This window comes from Phalaenopsis equestris, unplaced genomic scaffold, assembly GCF_001263595.1.
Source record: "Phalaenopsis equestris unplaced genomic scaffold, ASM126359v1 Scaffold000804, whole genome shotgun sequence".
Classification (NCBI taxonomy): domain Eukaryota; kingdom Viridiplantae; phylum Streptophyta; class Magnoliopsida; order Asparagales; family Orchidaceae; genus Phalaenopsis; species Phalaenopsis equestris.
Window position 1 is genome coordinate 353,967 of NW_018165244.1, and position 15,707 is coordinate 369,673.

Below are 15,707 nucleotides of genomic sequence, written 5' to 3' on the forward strand. Positions count from 1 at the left end.
CTCCCTCTCAGACAAAATGAATGATTCGAAGGGGAGTGGAACCGAAATGAGGGATATACGACAGACAATAGACAAACAAGAGAAAGAACGTTGAGAACTTTCATAAAGAGAACTTTGCGTGGATAGCCCCAAAGCATACGTTCAAAACTAGATCTAATCAAAAATATCTTGGAGACATATCTGCAAAGAAGACCTTATGAAAGCAACCCAAAATCAAAGAATCAAGTATAAATACTTGTTCTTGGTTCCTAAATAAAAATATTCCTTTTGCTAATTACATATTGTGGGATACTTAAGAAAACTTGCAATAAAACGGGGCTTACTTACAAAATTTTATGAAATCCAGTTTTTTTAGGAAACCAATGGATTTAAGGCATCTCAAGGAAAAAAATTTGATGTTTTTTGACATCTATGTCGGGCCAATGGGCAGAGGGTGAATCACCGTAACCACTACGGGCGGCGACGCCTAGGCATGCAGGGCCCACGAGACTATAATAATGATTTGTTAAAGGAATCGGCATGGCTCAAGAGAGGTGTCAACAAGAAGGAAAAGATTCCCTAAAAAAGATAGAGGTTACAAGGTCAGAAGAACACAGATTCGTCATCCCAAGCTATGCAGACCTTATGTCTACTTGGTTGTAAAAGTAGTCAACCTAACACAACCGGAGGCTCCTTATCAACAATCTATGAATTTCTTTGTCAAAGGAAGTCTCCATAGCCCTAAAGTCCACGAAGGAAACTCTAGTTTCTATGAACTTAAACAGGTAGAGCTCAAAGAGATGGGGTTTACGCTCGCCAAGAAAAAAAGGGCATAGCTGCCGCTGGAAAGAAGAGAAAATAATGTTAAAATACAAAGCTAGAAATGCTCCACACACAAAAATTATACCCTGTCTAGGTTAGAGATGCTTCTAACACCCTAGTCATACTAGACAGCCTCTCAGTTAAAAATTTATGTTGGCTTAGTCAGGTATGGAGAAGCGCGGGGACTTGTCCTCAAGAATATGCACATGATGAAGTTTTTTAACACAATCCTATGGCGTGAAAGTCCTATTAAACATGTTTGGGTATATAGCCATGGATGCAAGTCATTTTAAATTCGGTTCGAACGTCATGCAGAAAAGTAAAGTGCAGATTTTGAAAAATCAAAAATAATTTAACCCTAAATTTTAACTAATCTTAATTTTTTATTATTAAGATTTTGTAGAACATATAGAATTTTAGGGTCCTTAGGAGAGCCTAGATTATATTTTTCATCAGAAAATAGAAAAAGGGTAAGCAAATCAGAATCATAAGAACATGAAGGTATCACTGGGATGGACATGAGCCACTGCTCCTAGTCTCAGTCACGTGGTTTGCGCACCAAACGCCTCAGAACTCATGCTCATACCTTATTTCTGTTACAGACTTGATCCTAGGAGTCTATCAAATACATCATAAAAGAAAAATAAAAGACTCTACTTATAGAAAATGGTAGCATGAGTTATCTCATTTATTGTCCGACCCACAATTACGCGGTAGTTTAACTTCTAAAAGATGGCAAAAAACTTGACCCAATTTATATTTTTAGCGGCTAGTGTGCAAAATTAAATATTATATTAAGTTGATAAATTGTTTTACACACTAGGGGTACTACGCAAGTATACGTATCATTTCAAGTAATATGAAGTCCTAAGTATCAATCTCATAGGGATAGACAAAACTTTTATAGGATTACTTTAGTAAAATATTCTTTAAACTGTAGTTAAATTATATAGAAAATGATAAAAAAAAATTTAATTACCTAATCCTAATGAATTAAAAGGAATGCTAAGTATGCTAAGAAAATTTAGAAATGTAAACGCAAGATAATGCAAAAAAGCTAAAATGTAAAGTTACCACTTAAGAAAATTTAAAATAACAATGTATAGAAGAGTTCAAATTTGTATAAAACATCCTTATCCTTGCAATGAGTTTATAATCAGTGTAGGAATAAAATAATTTTAAATATAATTAATGTATTGTGTCAAATAGGAGCATATCTATTCTTTACCCTCTCTCGAGTGCATAAAGAACATTGTTTAATCCATAGTTTAGTTCTTTAAACGCCTGATTAGGCTGAGAAGTTACTAGCTCTCACTCTGGAGTTCCCAATTATCTTTCACTCGAAGGCTAACAATCTCGTTTTAGTTTCTAAGCATCTGGACCAAATTTGGGATTTTAGTCTGTTATCCTAAAATCTTCAATTCTACGACCATCAAAACTTATTTCCCTATTTATTTGCACTTAACCCCATGGACTACATTCTCATCCATGAGACTAAATGTGATTCTTACTTTGTTGTGGAAGCATAGTTTTTAACAGGCCACTATGTTTCACAATAGATTTTAACAAATCAATGGGTCATATCGATAAGTAAATTAAGCATAAAGTTAGAATCATCAAAATTTATGGAATTAAAAGAATCTCTACGAAACTTCATTCTTACACATAATTATTTCTCATTGCAGGGAGAAAACTCAAGGAAACCACTCAAATCTCATAGGGAAAAAATGAAAACACATGAATTTATAAATACATATAAGTTTACAAAACAAGACTAAGTAAAATAAACAAAGTACACAACTTATCTTAAACTCCTTCCCAAGCAATTGTTCTAGTTCCTTTGAATCACTCTCTCTCTCCTTACAATTTCACTCTAATCTCACCTAGAACTATAATGAAGAAGATATATTCCACTTCTCTTCTTCTCCTCCAAATCTATAAAAACCTCCAAGACTTTCTACTCTCTAAGGAGACTCCCCTTCTCTCTAAAATATCTCTTTTATCTCTATAAAAGAACTCCTCTTTGAATCTCCAAAAGTCTCTTTAAATAGAGCTCCCAAAATCCTCAAGAGTTTCTTCAAGCACTCTTTTAAAATTCGTCCAAATTCATTGAATCTTCTAAATAACCGCCTCTAACACCTAGGCGCCAAATCCTGGTGCCCAACATTGGTCTTTTTACTTCTTTTGACTCCAAATTGCTCTATTGTCATTCCATTTGCTCCATTTAGTGTACATACAACCAAAAACATCAAAAATATCTTTCATTAAAGCGCAATATCATTAAAAAAAGGTAATAAATGTGCAAATAAAAGTAACATATTTTAGGCATGTCAAAATTCCCCAAACTTAATTGTTACTTATCCTCATGTAACTTATTTCTTTTGAAAAATATGTTAACATGTGGTAGTGTGTTTCATTAAAGATCTTTATAGTTTTGTCCTATAAATGTGTTAGTTATGACTTTAAGAAAACCTTAATAATTCATGCTAGAAATAAGGCAAATGAATATTTTATAATCAATTCTAAGAATTCCAATTTTCTATCTTTTTCAAAAATTAATTATAATTTGAAAAACATAGGAGCCTCAGAAAAAACAACAGCTAGAAGTTGAGAGAACTCTACTAGTAAAGGTAAACTAATACTGTAAGAAAATAAAAGCTCAGAACTGTAATAAAGTCTCTTTCTTTAAAATAATTCAAATGAAACCAATTTTTAATTAGGCATTTCTTTAAGCTTCTCCTCACTTTCATATATACTTTTCTTTTCTTTCTTTGTCTGTCTTTTTTTTTCTTTTTCTTTTCTTTTTTACTTTTAAGACATTTTTAATCTTTTTTTTTTTAGTGAGGATTACTATATTTGGATCAGCCTTTAATAATTTTGACATTCACTATTCTCCTCTTAAAGTTAAAAACTCATTACATTTCTTTACTTCGATAATTTGTAATACTTTTCAAAATGATTTTTTATAGAATCTCAATTCTTTAAAGTATCGATCAAAGATCCTCAGTATTTCAAAAGTACATTTTTTTTACTTTAAATAGTAAAATCATATCTCCATTCTCTTTTACATAATATCTTAATTCTTAGAACTAACCTTTATCACCAAAAATTTAATTAAGTCTACCACAATATCTATAGAATCAAAAAATATAGTTCTCTAAAAATAACACCACATATCCCCATTAATTTTAAAAATATATTTTCTTTGAATATAGTCTCTTAAGGACAAATAAAATTATGTTTGTTTGTTTTATTTTCAAAATTTTTCTCCCTCCCTCAAACTTAAATTTTTTTTAACAGGTTAAAACATTAAAAACAGAAATATAGAAACAGGAAGAAAATTTTAAGAAAATGATTTTCCATAAAGGTTTAACATGAAATATGCAGGTATTAAAAACAGATTTGCAACAACCGTAGAGCATTAATTAACATGCATATAAAAAGAAATTGTGAAGTATAGGAGTTTTCTAATCATAACAAACATACATAACAACAGTAGTATCAGTAGAACAATCAGTAGTGCAGTAACACAAAAAATAAGCAGTATAAGCAACAAGCAGTGATAAGTCTAAATCGAAACAAATCCACAACAACAATTACTGCACCTAATAGTTCAGAACATCTAACAACATAATTAAATACATCTAATAAAATAAAATAAATAATAAACAAAACAAAAATACTAATCCTCTCCATCATCTATGTCAGTCTCATCCTTAGTCTCCTCCTCCTCTTCCATATAGTCCTCTTGGTGATAGTTCAGAAATGGAGGATTTGATGGAAACTGAACATCGTGATCATCTCATAGAAAACTCATTAAAGATGTATTGAAACTCACATCATAATCATGTTTGAGTTTCAAATATCCCTGAACATGATCAATCTTATAATTGAAATCAATAACTTTACATTGGAGATCAGCAATATCATGCGTCAATGCCTGATAACCACTTGAAGTTCATCTAGAGTGGCTAAAGGTTTAGCAACAGTATTAGAGTTAGATGGTCTGAATGTAGAAGCTCTAGAAGTGGAAGGAGCATCTGAAGAACTGGCTCCAAAACCAAACACAGAATGCTTCTCGTAAGCACTAACAATAGATCTTCTGATAAGTCCCAATTCTCATATCCTACTCTTGATTGCTTACATTAAGTAAAAATCAGGGCAGAATAACCTAACCCTCAATTTATTCCACCTCCAGAAGAAATATTCTTATAAACTAAAGATCTAATATTTATATTCTTCATTTGTAGTATGCAGAAATTCAAAACTGCTCTCTCCTTGGTAACTTCACTAAGATGATTTGAAGGAAGAAGTCGTGCAGAAAAAAAAATAGTGACATGCCTTGGAGGTTGCATTTAAATTTGAGGGAGAAAAGTTTATTTTATGATCATTCTTAATCTTCCAAACTCATCTTTCATCAATCAGAAATGCAATCACCCAATCCAAATGTGGTTCAGTAGGCTCAAATGAAGAATAATCACAGTTGAAAATATCAATCAAATGGTATAGATCATTGATGTGCTTAGGTGTAAACTCCTCCTCGAACATAAATCTGGTCATCAGAGGCTTCACAGAAATTGGCATAAAATTCCCGAACAATAGAAAGCACTGCTACAGCGATGAAGTAACATAAACTTTCCCAATGTCAGGTTATAATTAAACTTTTGACAGCTCCACCAGGATTGGAGAAAGCTCTCTTTTAAATCAACTTTTTATTTAGAGGCTAGTGTGCAAAATCAAAATGTTATGAAATGTACAAAATAGTTTACACACTTGGGGTACTACATAAGTATACTTATCGTTTTAAGTAATATAGGTGTTTTTTTAAAAACCCCAGTATTGATCCCAAAGAGAAGCGAGGTAAGAATTCCCTTAGGCTAATTTTGGTTTACTACTATTATTAGTTTGAAATTTTTGAAAATTTTGGTTTTCCTAAATTTACTAATTTACCATAAAATTAAAGATAACTAAATTAAATAAAAACCTAATATAAAGAGATTGGTTAAAATTTGGAAAGTTTTTATATAATTAAAATCTCTTTCCCCTTGCAATGAGATTATAATCAGTGTAGGAATCAAATGTTTAAAGTTTAAAATGTTATATTGCGATAAATAGGAGCAAACTTGCTTCTTTACCCTCTTTCGAGTGCATAAAGAACATTTATTAATCTAAATAACTTCTAGCTTGTGTGGTAGTGCTAGATAGATTCTAGCCTGCCACTTCTAGATTACCCACTAGGTTATATTGCGATAAATAGGAGCAAACTTGCTTCTTTACCCTCTTTCGAGTGCATAAAGAACATTTATTAATCTAAATAACTTCTAGCTTGTGTGGTAGTGCTAGATAGATTCTAGCCTGCCCCTTCTAGATAGCCTGCCACTTCTAGATTACCCACTAGGCCCTCTCTACAGAACATACCAGTGACCTTTAGTTCCAAATTTAGACCAAATTGGTAAAGCATCTAGTATGTCACCCTAGAAACACCAATTCTACGCCCATCAAAACTTATCACCCTACCTATTTGCAGTCTCCTTTGATTGTGGTTCTTGTCCTTGTAAGGTTAATGTGGTACTCACTAATTAGGTAAATTCATAGCCCTCCTAGATCTTTATGTTTCACAATGAATTTTAACATTATAAGTGATCAGTTTGTAAAGTAAATTAAGAATTGGTAAAAATGCTATCACAATTTTGGAATAAAAGAAATCTTCAAACTATTCTAATCCCACACATGATTAATTCTCATCACGAGGAAAAAGAGTAAGAAAAATTACTTATAAAGCATGAAGAAAACATAATAGAAAACTTCATTTAAATCAAAATAAATTCACTAGAAAAGTGTTTACTACAATTATAAGATAATGAAGAACACAATACTTAGTTTTTCCTCTGAAAGAAAGAAGAAAATCCCCCCAACGAAGTCTCCTACTGATCCACACAATGCTCATACAATTCCTTATAAATATCTCTCAAAATCATTCACCAATCTCTCCAGAAAAGGTAGAAATCTAAGTTTCCTACTCCTATCTATGACCTTTGGACGTTCTTGGAGATTCCAAGAGTTTTGAATTGTCAAAAGGTGCATTTCCAAGTGCTAAATGGTGCTTAAAAGCTCATAAAATTGAGCAATAATTGTCTGAAACAGTTATTGGCACTATGGCAAAGTGACTTACGCTATGACACTAGTTCAAAAGTTGGGGTGGCTCCAATTCTCTATTTTGCTATGTTTCTGCTCCAACCTTGCTCCAAAAAAATGCACCAAATCAAAATGTTCTTCCTACAATGTGTACCTCATTCGTCTGAATAGGTCCATTTAAGGGTTCTCCCACTGGAGATTTACCCTGCCACTATGTATGTGCATCGACGACAATAAACTTATTGAGCTTTCCAGTGTGTATGAGCTCCTCAATCAGGCTCTAGTGGTGATGGTATTCCTCTGTGTGTGACCCTGTTTTCAGTGGTAGTAGCAGTACCTCTTCAGATCTCGTAAGGTCGGGACTACCTTCAGCGGTTAAGCTGGTTTGAAATAGTCTTCATTCTTGATGGTCTGGACTAATTTTTTCATTCACACGTTGAGGGGTGTCAAACCCTATGTTTCTTATAAAACATGTGGTCGCTCGTGATACTGGGCTAAAATTTAATTCGGGTGTCGCTTCTAGTCATTGTGCCCTCTGTTATTTTCCCTTTGATCTCAGGTCCGAGAAATACTATTTTGGTGACTAACAAAGGACTAACTGTCCTTCAGCCTCTACGGTCCGCACCATTCCTTTCGCTTCTTTGAGGAACGATCGAATGACTCTAGCTTACGTCTTGGGGAGCTCTAAAGGTCTTCCTTGGCGAGTATGTGCTCGTTCGTCATCCCCAATACCACAGTAAAAGTAATAGGTTTATATCAGACTTGAATATCTTCCTTAATACTCCTCGTTTTAGAGTTGTTTCGGCTATATCAGGTTTCTGATCTCTAACTTCTAGCATCTCATTCTCGAAATGGGTGATGTAGGCTCGCAGGCTTTTATTTTCTCCATCTTTGAGGTCATGTAGGGTGTCCGAGCTTTTTCTCAGCTTCTATAAGTTTGAGAAGCGCAAAACAATGAGTCTTTTAAACTCGTAGTAATTTGGAACATTTTCGGTCGGTACACCATTGAACCACCTAAGGGCTAACTCATTTAGAGTGGATAAGAAGAGGTGACACATTATGGAATCATTGATCTGGAGCAGACTGACTAATGACTCGAACTTTGTTACATGGTCAATCAAGTTGGTCCTCCCTTTGTAAGAATCCAGGTTGGGTATCCACAGCTTGGGTGAAGGTACCGTCTTTTTGATTTGGCAAGTAAGAGCCTCCCTGCTAGTGGTCGGACAGATACTTGCATCTGCTCTTTCCATTTCCTTTCGTCTGTGAAGACGCACCTGGGTCAGTGTGTTGGGACTCACACTGTCCATCTGTCTGGGGGTTGCTGACCTGGTCGTTTGGATTACGGGTTCTATAGTGGGGGCCTTTGTGGGTGAACCCCATGAGGTTTCGCTTCCAAACGAGGCGTCTGATTGTTCCTTTGGGTGATCATTACCCGGACGACTTCGAACTGCTCCATTATGAGGGTCATTTGGGCTCGTAGGCCTTGGGCATCTGCATGGGCGTATGGTTGCCCAACATCTCTATTAGGCTACATGTGTGCAATCTCTCTTTGGGAAGTTTCTCCTTCGTGGTCTTTTCAACTTCTTGTCTGCAGCATGTCCACGCTCCACACACCACCTTTAGGATGTTGAATTATGAATTGCACTTTATGAACATGCCCTAAGAGTTAGATATAGACGAAGAAGAAGAGAGAGTAGGAAAAGTCCAGAATTCACTGTCGAGAAAAAAACTAGAATATGTCCCTTTGTTCTTTTTTTGTCTCTTATTTATAGAAGAGTGTTTTATACAATTACAGAAAAGTGGGAGTAGTCATGGAAACTTTTCTTAATTCATTTGATGTTTGAATCAATCATATATATTTTATACAATATATGTATTATAATTTGAATTCTAATGTTGCGGTAATTTTTTGTTTAATTTGCTTACATTCGGCCAACTCAAGTGATCGGTTGAGTGGCGACCGTGCCTTGTGTCGGCCGGCCGAGGCTTCCGGTCGAGTGGCGATCTCATCCACCGCAGTAAAAGTGGGTTGGTCGATCGGCCACAATCAAGGTTCCCGCTGTGTTTTGGTCGGTCGGGACTGCAGGCGCGGTCTGTCGTTCAGATCTTTTGTTATAGTTATGTCGGTCGAATCTTGATCACGCGGTTGGTTGTAAGACTATAAGGCGCCTCGATTGTCCGCCGTCATCTGGATCGTTCGAGTGTTTTGAGATCCGTGCTGACAGATTTGATGTATACATATTAAATACTATTTTTTTGGAAAAACTAAAAGTTGAAATAATGATAAAATAATTGACAATTTATGGGACTAAGAGACATAATTCACTAAAACTTTCTTTTAAAGAATCAAAATTTTTATTAAATACTTATTTTTTTTCTTATAAAAAATATCATTTCTTTTATGTTTATATTTTTTTCAAACCCTAATTTATTCATATACTAAAAAGCATACAATTATGCCATCATGATATATGCAAAAAAAAAAATAATAATAATAAAAAATAAAAGTTAAAGAAAAACTTTGTGAAAAAGGAAAATTATAGAAAGTTATCCTAAACAAAATATGAAGATTTAATTTGAAATATTTAATCAATTAATTCAAGAAGAAATTATTCCATTAGCATTTATTTTGATTATCATTTATTATTGTGAGACCACTTTATGAATTGATTGGTTGATTAATCTAAGAAGAAGCATTTTATAGGTGTTTTATGTTTATTATTGCAATAATTAATGTATTTTAACATTTAATGATTAATTGACGGCGTCAATTAAGCAACAATAATTGCGATAAATTTTTTTTTTTTTGAAATAATTTTGACTTCGTCGGGCGTTGTTTTTTATTTGCGGTGTAACGTACTTTTTGTATTTTTTGGGCGTCAATTCTTCCCAGTGAAGCGTGTTTATTATTTAATATTTATTATTTTTAGTTTATTTTTTTTTATTTTTAAAACCTCTAATTATTCGCTGACATTTGGAATTTAATAATTGATCTACAATATTTAAAATTTAGAATTAACAAATAAAAAAATGGTGTTAAAAAACTGACAGTTTTTAATAAATTTCTTGATATTGATTATAATCTATTTTATGGATATTAAAAAACTGACCTAATAAAATCGATACGTCACCAGTAAATTTTTATCAGCTGGCACGAATTTCGAAGCATAACACGGATCTCGAGATGATATTTTGAACAAGAAACATTCAAATTTTGATAAAACTCATTCAGAGCTCCGATTTCAACAAAATAACCAGCTCGATGAGACAAAGTTGAAGATATCATAGTCAAACCAATCCAAGTCAAATCAAGCACACATTAAGTCATTAAACTATTCTTGAAAGATTTCCGGACACATCTGTAAGGTCAAACCGATGTCAAATCTGACAAGTTCGCAGTCAAATCGAACGTCTCGACAAGACGAATCCAACGAGCCCAAGATCACTCAATTATGATATCATTAAGACACTCAAATGTCCATTAAACGTCGTATGATCGAATGAAGCTCTTCAGACCGTCCGATCAACATGGTTCATATTCCTGCATTAATTGCATCCATAACACTATAAATGAGCTCCATCCCTCTCATGAAGGGGGGCAGGAGCCTTGGGAGAGAACTTGAGGCTCTGAGGAGGAGCTGAAGTCTAGTATCACCATCGACCGTTGTCGAACACCGCCGATCACCGTCTACCATCATCGACCACCGTAGACCACCACCGATCATCTTCAACCACGATGACCAGACACCGTCGTCAACGTCGTAACTTGGAAAATCTAGAGCTCACCAATACAGTCCATGTGCCAACTATGACCTTCGTGGTCATCAGCTCATGCAGCTCCCGACTCCGGTCCCAACGGTCTATGGACATCACCACTGCTCACCACTATGGTTCATATGCCAACAAAGACATACACGGTCATCAGCTCATGCAGTTCCCGACTTCGGCCCCAGTGGCCTACGGACGTCGTCAATATTCGCCCCAATAACCTACGTGGTTCACAGCTCGTGCAGCTTCGGACTCCAGCCATCGCGCCATACAAACGTCATTCATACTCGCCCCAACAACCTATGTGGTTCACATCTAATGCAGCTTTTGACTCCCGCCCCGCGGCCTACAGACGTCATTCATACTCGCCCCAACGACTTACATGGTTCACAACTCATGTCGCTCCCGACTCTGGCCGCCGCGGCCTACGAACGACATTCATAATCGCCACTACGGCCGCCGCGGCCCACGAACGACATTCATACTCGCCACTACTTCCTATTTTGTCCCGTTCCTGCAACTTCTTACTACGATTTCTCTGGCCAATCAAAGCTTTTGGAGCAGCCATCTAGAACACTCACGGCGAACTACCACCATCACAACAATCAACAATAACCCTTGCAACCTGCTGCAGTCAGATTATATAGCTTTGTATTCCATTTTCCCTAATTTAAGGGAAGAATGAACCTGTGTACTCATCATTCATAGTGGATTATTTCAATTAGGTTAGGTCCCGTGGTTTTTCCCCCACTCAAGGGTTTTCTACGTAAAAAGTCGAGATGTATTCTCATGCCTATTTCTCTTCTTTTATCTGTGTGTACTGAATTCTCGTGCAACGCTAAGATGATAATTCATTATTCTATCGCCACAAATTTTCTGGCACGCATCAAAAATAATTATTGATGATTACAGATTTAGAAAAGTGTTTAACGTATAGTATTTCATCTTTTTTTTTTCAAAATTTTAAGTGGTTTAAATGACTTAAAACTTTTCTCTTAATTTACAACTAATTTGTATGATGCATCGTGAAAAAATTTTTATCATCACGAATAAATCTTAAAATAATTTTGAGTATGAAATATTTAAAATTCAAATTCAAGATCTTCTGCGCCTTAATTTTCATAAGTTTATAATCAAGCTGAGCATCTATACAAGATGAGTTCAATTATGTCGAAAGTGATTCAATCTGAGCTTAATATGAGCCAATATAAGCTCAGATCGAACACTTGAAGTATAGTGTGCATCATTTGAAAGGCTAAAAAATTTTAAAAATTTGCATGTTTATAGTCAGATTGAGCTACACTACAAGAGGAATCCATCAAGCCTAATATCAGAAAATTTCAACATAGTTAAGACACATAAATGTTGAAAAAATTATATGTGATCAAGAGAATCAATAAAGATCATCTAATTGAGTGTTTCGAGATTATAATTAAATTTACCAAAACACTCATAAAAATTTTAAATATGTTGTTGAATTCTAAATTGTCTTGTGGATCAATAGAACATTGGTCAAATGAAGGAAAGAAGAATAAGACAAAAGTAATGGTTAGTTTTTTGGAAGTTTTTTTGGCATCCCCTCCCATTGAAAATGATCATCCTATTTATATTTTTTTGCTACGATAATACAAATTACATGATTGTCCCTCCATTTATTGGGTAAGTTACCCTAAATTATAATTTATTACACCCAACCATTGAATTACCCACTTTTACAGTGGTGGATGAGATCATCACTCGATCGGACGCCTCGACCGACCGACACAAGGCACAATCGCCACTAAACCGGTTGCTTCAGTCGACTGAATTCAGGCAAATCAGCTAGAAAACTACAGCCACATTAGAATTCAAGTTGTAATACCGATAAAGCATGAAATCTATACAATTGATTCGAACATCAAATGAATTAAGAGCAGTTTTCATAACCGTTCTCTCCTTTTTGTAATTGTACAAAACACACCTCTATAAATATGAGAAAAAAATACGAACAAAGTTACCTCTCCTGATTTTCTCTTAATAGTGAATTTTGGGATTATCCGGCTCTCTCTTTCTCCTTCGTCGGTTTGTAACTCTTGGGGCGTGTTATCAAAGGAGAATTCAAGATTCAACATCTTAAATGGTGGTGTGAAGAGCGTGGACATGGCACAGACGAGAAGTGAAAAAAACTACGAAAGAGAAACTTCCTAAAGAGATATATCATGCATGAAACCCAATAGAGATGTTAGGCAATCAGATGTCCATGCACATGTCTAAGGCCTACGAGCCTAAATGACCCTCATGGTGGAGCAATTTGAAGTCCTCCGGGTAGTGATCACCTAGAGGAACGACCAAACGCCTCGTTTGGATGCAGAACCACATAGGTTTTGCCCTTGAAGGACAGCATTAGGGAACTTGCCTATTCCAGACAATCAGGTCAACAACCCGCACACGAAGGGACAGAGTGGGTCTCAACACACTGGCACAGTCGCATCTGCATAGGCGAACAAGCAATAGGAAGAGCAGATGTGAGTACCTGTCCAACCACTCACATGCGAAGCTTTTACTCGCCAAATCAAAGAGGTGGTACCCTCACCAAAGTTAAGGAAACCCAACCTTGATTCACCCAAGATGAGGATACCCAATCAATCATGTAGCATCGTTCAAGTCATCAGTCGATTTGCTCCACGTCGACGACCCCATAATATCTCGTCTCTTCTTAACTACGCTGAAGGAGTCGAACCTTTGGTACTTTAATAGTCCGCTAATCGAATTTGTCCTGAATTACTTTGAGTTTAAGAGAATCTTTATTTTGCACTTCTCAAATGTACAGAATCTGAGAAAATGCTTGGACACCCTACTCGACCTCAAACAAAGAGAAAACGAGAGCCTACGGACCTATATCACCCATTTCCAGAACGAGATGCTTGAAATTAGAGATTAGAAACCTGATATAGCTGAAACAGCTCTAAAACAAGGAGTCCAAGGCAAGTGGTTCAGATACAATCTAAACCTATTTAAAACTGTTACTTTTATAGAGTTATCAGAGATGGTGAATGAGCACATACTCGCTGAGGAAGACCACTTTGGCTCCTTAAGAGGTGAGCTAGAGTAATCTGACCATCCCTTGAAGAAGCAAAAGGAATGGGACAGACCGTGGAGACTGAAGGAAAATCAGCCCTCCGCCAGTTATGAAAACTGTAACTCTTGGTTTCGAGATTAGTGGTAAGAAAACCGAGGGCACCATGATAGGAAGTGATGTCCTGATCAAAGATCAGCCTAATATCACAATCAACTGCATGTTTTCTGGGAAATGCAAGGTTTGCGCCCCTCAATGTGTCAATGAACAAATTAGTCCATGTCATACATAATAAAGACATTTAATTGGCCTAACCACTGAAGGTAGTCCAGGCCTTAAGAGATCCGAGGAGGTACTGCCACTACCATCTCAACCACAATCATGACACGAAGGAATACTGTCACCTCCGGAAACTGATTGAAAAGTTTATCCACAGTGGAAAGCTCAAAAATTTTATTGCAGTCAACACACATACATAATGACAGAGTAAATCTTCAGTGGGAGAACCATCAAACGGATCTGTCCGGGTGAATGAGGTCAACGTCAGAGGGATAATCTCAGACATCTTTTGGGGAGGGCCTCAACCCTCCATTTTGAAGAGACAACGCTCTGGAAAGGTTTGCTTCATAGTCTCATACACACGTAACTATTTCCAAATTATTTTTACAGATGCATATCTCCCACCGAAAAGGAACCCATACTATGCGGTGATCGACATCACAACATTGATCAACAACTACGAAGTGGGCAGTATTCTCATTGATATAGGTAGTTCGGTAAACAACGGAGTAATGACTCATGAGACTCCCTTTGGCCGCTAGCCTCCCTCTCCAGGTCAGCTGAAAGAGGTGCCAGGATCAGGAGAGACAGTGGAGTGGATGCCCCCTCAGCTACAGCTTGGCTACAGCTTGGCCCGAAGGACCGAGAAACTTCACCGGTTCGGTTTGGCGTGTCGTCTCTGTAATTTAGAAATCAATGATATTCTTTGTATCCTATGCAATGTTACAATGATAAATTGGAAGACAAAAATAAAAAAAATAAAGACTAAGTTGCCCATCATGAGCTTTATTTTGGATGTATGGAAGCTCTCTACAATGAGAAGAGGTGTACCACCATGGAGGATCTCTTCGGTCAACAACATAAGAGGAACATATTTTGTTGGTGGAGCTTTGCTTCGCATAGCCTCGCTACTAAAATGGTGGAGCAGATAATCTGCCCTGGGAGGAGCATCATCTTAAGTGGTCTTTGATGCTAGAGGGTGAAGCGGAGTAATGTTTGTTGACGGAACTTGCATAACCATCCCCGATGGTTCCCCCTCTTGAGACAGTAGTTGAGATTGATGTTGATAAAGCACGTAAGGTTCAAACATGTTTGCATTTCTTACCCCATACCACAAGAAGTGGTTTTGAATCCGACAATTTGCCAACCTCTTCCAGACGAGGCATTTTTGTGGTTGCCAACCTCCTCCACACGAGGCATTTTTGTGGTCAACAATTTGTCAGCCTCTTCCACATGAGAAATTCTTGTTTGACTTGTTTTATCGCTTCATTCGGCCTTTCTCCACCAATTCCTTCTAATCTCCCTTTCTCTTCTCAGTCGGTCACACCTCTTCGCCGAACTTTTTCTTAGGGAGTGGTCAGGAACTGTCTTACTTTCTTTTTCTTTTATCTTATGAGGAGTGGGCTCTAGAAGCGAGAAGTTAGAAGGAATTCATTAAGGCTTCCTTGCTTACTGGTTTTTTAGCACCTAACATATTTGTTCGCCTAAATGACCGACTCGCAAGTAGAAGATGCAGGAAATGAGAAAAAAGAAAAACACACTTAGCGCCCTATTTATAGAAAAAAAGGGCACGAAAATGAAGGGAGTATAATTTATATTAATATTTATTACTGATTATATGAATAGTTTTGTTATTTAATTATCTTATTCTTATGACATTGTCACTTTC